Source organism: Podarcis raffonei, chromosome 3 (assembly GCF_027172205.1).
Source record: "Podarcis raffonei isolate rPodRaf1 chromosome 3, rPodRaf1.pri, whole genome shotgun sequence".
NCBI lineage: Eukaryota > Metazoa > Chordata > Lepidosauria > Squamata > Lacertidae > Podarcis > Podarcis raffonei.
The window spans coordinates 108,762,781-108,768,393 of record NC_070604.1 but is presented as its reverse complement, the minus strand read 5'-3'; the positions used below and the strand labels follow the sequence as shown (position 1 = coordinate 108,768,393).

Below are 5,613 nucleotides of genomic sequence, written 5' to 3'. Positions count from 1 at the left end.
GACGGCAGCTCAGCTCTTGAGAGGTTCTCTTGGAGAAAGCTTCGGTGAAGCAAATAGGCATGTGTAGTCGGAGAGCAACAATTTTTTATTTATTTTGTTTGCAAATGCAAGCTCATCTCCCTTGTACAGAACATCTGTATAATCTGGAAGTATATTGTCTTCCCCAAACTATTATCTGTTTGGCATCTGGTTGCAATGACCTACTCCAATGACAAGTCACACGCGTTGTTCTTACACACACACACACACACACACACACACACACACACACACACCATATGCAAAGGACAGATGAGGCTGTTTTTATCAAAAGGGGCCAGCATGGGGAGGGGAAGCTGGTGAAGCTGGGATCAATTCACATGCTTTTACACATGCCACTTTAACTCCCACAACAAAAAAAGAAAGAAACCTGTTACGAGGGCACTTAACCATGTCAGAAGACAGGACAGATTGTAATAAGGGCTCGTCTACCCCCCTCCTCCCCGAACATTAAGTCTTCCTTGCTTTACAGCATCGAGCATTATATGTGGTGTTTAGCATCACTAGGCTAGCCCAGAGCACAATCGCTTCTGTCATTCTCCTACAGAATTTTTCATAGCTATTTATACAGAACAGTCTCAATACTCATGGGTCTATTTCATTTTCATTTCACCTTTCTTTCAGGAAGCTCCTCTTGTTTTATTTTTGCAGTCGGCTGAGTGGCCATTTGAGCCTCGGGGTGGAATCCTACTTGGCACTAATTATTTCATCGGAGCAAGAATTTCTGCTTGCCACTCTCTGTCCTTCTAAATCTGTACCAGGGGGTCCCCCATCCCTCTAGAGCAAAGACGTCCCACCACCACACTTTCTGGACTTCTTAGTATAACACCACCCTAAATCTCTTAAGTTCTAGTCCAGCTTTCCTTAGCACTACAGTAAAGTGAAATATTTATATATAGTACGCGATGAGTGTTCAAAGTGATCTGTATGCCGCTTAGTAATCTTTACAATAGGTAGGCCAATATTAAGGTAAAGGGACCCCTGACCATTAGGTCCAGTCGTGGCCGACTCTGGGGTTGCGGCACTCATCTCGCTTTACTGGCCGAGGGAGCCGGCGTACAGCTTCTGGGTCTTGTGGCCAGCATGACTAAGCCACTTCTGGCGAACCAGAGCAGCGCACGGAAACGCCGTTTACCTTCCTGCCGGAGTGGTACCTATTTATCTACTTGCATTTTGATGTGCTTTCGAACTGCTAGGTTGGCAGGAGCAGGGACCGAGCAACAGGAGCTCACCCCGTCGCAGGGATTCGAACCGCCAACCTTCTGATCGGCAAGCCCTAGGCTCTGTGGTTTAACCCACAGTGCCACCCACGTCCCAGGCCAATATTACTCCCCCTCTATTGCCATATTCATTCTAAGAGCCAAATAAGGCTGCTTATGGCTCATGTTTTCTTCCCACATTTCCCAGCAAAGTTTAGTGAAAGCAGGTGCACAATGTGACACCATCACACTCAGCATCGCTATTATTTATTAATGTATACACTGCTTGATGCCAAAATAGGCTTCCAAGCAGTTTACAAAATATTTAAAAAGTCATACAAAGAGTAAAATGTAAATTTCTATAATTAAAATACGCAGTAATGAAATCCCTTTAAAACAATGGAGCAATTTCAAAAAAGGATAGATTGAGCGATCAAGGGATTGCCTGGGCAAAGAGGTGTGTCTTCAAAAGCTGGAGGAACGTCAACACAGATGTGATGTCTTGTATTTCAGCAGGGAGTGCGTTCCATAACACCTGTGCTGCCAGTGAAAAAGTCTGCCTCTTGTGTTACCGCAAGCCAATAATCACCAGGTCCTGGCCAGATTTATTTCCCTCCCTGCCTCAAGTGGCAGTCAGACTAGCAGAGGTGGGACAAGGAAACACTCAGCGTGATGACATGATATTGTGATCCTGTTCCAATTTAAAACATATCCAGGAGCCATGAGATGATGCCGGGTGGCAGCAGGCGATGCATTTATGGTAATGTACAATCTGGCCTTTAGAGAATGTCTGAAATTAGCCAGTGGCCAAGATGAGAAGTGAGCCAGCGACCTTCCGGTTTGCAGCACTTTCCCCTGCGTGTTTTCCAATAAGGCTCCCCTAATTGCACACGTTCATTCAGATACCAGCACCAAGCACCCTTGGGCAGCTGCCAGGTCCCCAGCATCCTGGTAGGGCCTTCTGGTGCTGATGCCTGCCCTGGGCCCTGACCATTGGCTTACAGACATTAGGTGTGAGGGTTTCCCACAATACTCCCCGACATAGCATTGCTTTGGAGCAATCTTGGGTATTTAAACAGCTACCTGCCACTGCCAGGGGAGCCTGCAGATGAAGACCCACCAGTCTAAGAGGGGACCCACCCGAGGAAACTTAGCCAAAGGCCCATCACATTTGGAGCTGAGCCTACGTTCAGAAAAAGCAAAAGCATCTACATGTATTATCACTGGGTGCTTGGCCATTCTCTCATGATCAAGCATCCAATGAAAATGTGTTATATTAAAAGTACTGGGAATTGAGACACTCCAAAAATTGAACAAAGTTAAAAACAGGTGTTTAAAATATTCAAAAGTAAAATGTCGCAGTTAAGCTAAAAACAGATTAAAACATGTATCATCTTCTACATGTTTGGATAGCCTTGTCTGGACAAAAATACACCAATTAGTATGCAGAGGAGGTGCTTGTCTGATGTCAACAGCAGGGAGTTCCAAAGGGTGTATTAAAATATGGGTTTCTTCGAAGAGCAGAATGAATATTATGTGGCCCCTGTAACCATGCCAGTTCCACATTTTTAACTGTGTATTTGCAAAAGAAGCCAGGCATAACTTGCAGGTTCTTCCATCCCTCATTAGCAAATATGTAGAACTGAGAAGTTTCAAGAGCAGCTGTAAGAGGGTGGCCAGAAATAAATTTTGGCTTATTGACAGCAACCCATGTCCCACCCCAAAAAGCCTATCTGAAATTAAATCCATTTTCAGACAATTTGTGGGACTTTTATAATTACACACACACATACACATTTTAAAATATGTTGGGGGGTTTTAGTGTTTGTCAGCCAACCTAGTACAGTGGCTTTTTCACTTAGTCAACTGGCTTGAATACAGAGCCTATATATCTTTCCATACATCCCCACGAGTAAAAGGCCTTTCTCTTAAAAAATGAAAGCTGAATATTCAGGGAAAGGGTCTACAGCAGCCTGAAGGGGCCCAGCATCTCGCTGCCCCCCCTCCTCGCCTACAATGCTGTTTGGAGTTTATCCATCTAATAGGTCACGCTAAAACAGGGCAGTCCATTTTTCCCCTTCACTTTCCCTACACCTAACTTTGCAAGTTAATAACAGGTTTCCATTAATTATTGATTTCCCTGATAATTCTTGTTAGAGTGGAATTAACACTATTGTTCCTGAACAAACACTCTGCCCAAATGCTGTGTTTAGTGGGCTTGTAATCAGCTTTACCCACTTTTCTTCTAATCTGATTGAAACAGATTTCCTACCCAAATCTTTTTTATTATTTTGTTGATATTAAAAGGTCACATATTCGCGATCCTGCCTTCAACTTTAATTTAAGTCGCAGAGGCTGAGTTATCATGATGGGCAGATGAAGAGAAAATTCCAAATAGCTCACTTTAAATTAAAATTGGGGGGGGGGGAGGAAGCAAAGGAAGAGTTTAATGATAAAAATAAAATATAAAATGGAAGAATGCCCCATCTGATGGAATCCAAAGGTGGGTATTTAGTATTATTACTAGATATGTTTTAGCCAGTTTCCCAAGCGGTATGTTATGTAGCTGTTCATCATAATGCTTTTTGACCCTCTGCATTTACTCCATCATAATTATCCTTTAATACTCTTATAAATGAACTTTTAGCTTATCTTTCATTAATTCTCAGAACAAGCAAAGCACTATAACGTAACCAACAAACCCATCTAAATAAAGTGCTTAACCCTTTGGAGAAGAGAGGGAGGGATGTTTTGAAAAGGGCAGCAGCATACTTTTAAAAGTTAGAGGGCGTTGGGTGCTTGCAGCTTGCAGCAGAAGATCATGCTGTCGAATGTACAAGGGCTCTTCCAAACAGAAAGCAATCTAAGGGTCAAGACAAACATTTCATTTTGGGGGATTGCTCTGGAAATGCCCACACTGTAAGTCAATCCAAGCAAACTTTAACTTGTGGGTTGTGGGGTTAGGGAAGGATTCTGGAAGTCTGAAACCAGAAAACTGTTGTACATAACACTGGCTGGCTGCCCTGCTCTAGAAAAAGCCCAAATAGTAGTTTTGTACCTTTAAAAATAAATAAATCAAATTTTCAGTGAAAAGGGGGATGAGTGAAGGGGGAAATGTTCAGGCAGTACTTTTATAAATTAAAAAATGAAGGCAAACCAATGAAGGCAAAAAATGAAGGCACAGAAAGAAGGGCCAAAACTGATGGGTGAGCCACTGTTTAAGGCAGTTGTATATATACCTATTACTAGTTCAGTTGTGAAGCTGAGCATGAGCTGTATCTTAGGCACCTATACCATGTCTTCCCCTAAGGGTGATGCCCAACTCTGCCATCCTGGTAACATGAGTGAAGGCACACACAGGAGGAGAATATACTTTAAAAAGCAGAAGTGGGTGCTCCTGAGAATTTAAAGAGATGTGAATTAGCTGGAGATGTCCATCATGATATGACACATGGCAGCAGGTACTATGAATGAATGAATGAATGAATGAAATTTGTACACCACCCATCATTTGGAGATCGCAGGGCGGTTCACAACATAAAAAAAGCACAAAATGAGAACAGAGGGACAGAGACCAGGTGGGGAGCTGTCCATCAGGAACCAAGTCTGCAGGACTCAGCAAGGGAGTGTCTTCATAAGTCATTTATTCATTTATTTTCCATACTTGTACACTGCAATTACATTTTTTAAAGAAATCAAAGTGGTTTGCAACAATTATATATATATATATATATATATATATATATATATATATATATAGTGAAGGTAAAGGGACCCCTGACCATTAGGTCCAGTCGTGGCCGACTGAGGTTGCGGCGCTCATCTCGCTTTATTGGCCAAGGGAGCCGGCGTACAGCTTCCGGGTCATGTGGCCAGCATGACTAAGCTGCTTCTGGCGAACCAGAGCTGCACACGGAAACGCCGTTTACTTCCCGCCGGAGCAGTACCTATTTATCTACTTGCACTTTGACATGCTTTCGAACTGCTAGGTTGGCAGGAAAATGTATGTAAGGCTGTTTCTGCCTGGTTTTGAACCGGGGACCTTTCGCATGTGAGGCGAACGTGATAACCACTACACTACAGAAACCCAGCTGTATACAGAAACCCAGCTGTATATATATAACTTTCATAAGTCAGTAATTTGTTTTTAAAATAGAAGCAATTTCTAAGGCTGGACCCAGGGTTGTCCCCAACTAAATTCTACCTTCAGTAGGACTAGTATTGAACACCGCTCAGTTTTTTCTTGAACAGCAAATCCATTCACCCCCTTCTTATAAAGTAAAGAGATGGTGGTGCTGTTGGCATACATACCTAAAACCTATGTCAGTTTAATTACTTAGGAAAATTGTTATTCTGTAGAACTAAAGGTGGGCCA

The 5,613-nt window shown here is 42.8% G+C and overlaps 1 non-coding gene across 1 annotated transcript; it reads right to left on the bottom strand.

Annotated features, from left to right (window-relative positions):
• Positions 1-5,252: 5,252 nt before the first annotated feature.
• Positions 5,253-5,325, bottom strand: TRNAV-CAC (transfer RNA valine (anticodon CAC)). The gene has a single exon. It is a non-coding gene; the product is annotated as a tRNA-Val (tRNA).
• Between the last annotated feature and the right edge of the window lie 288 nt (positions 5,326-5,613).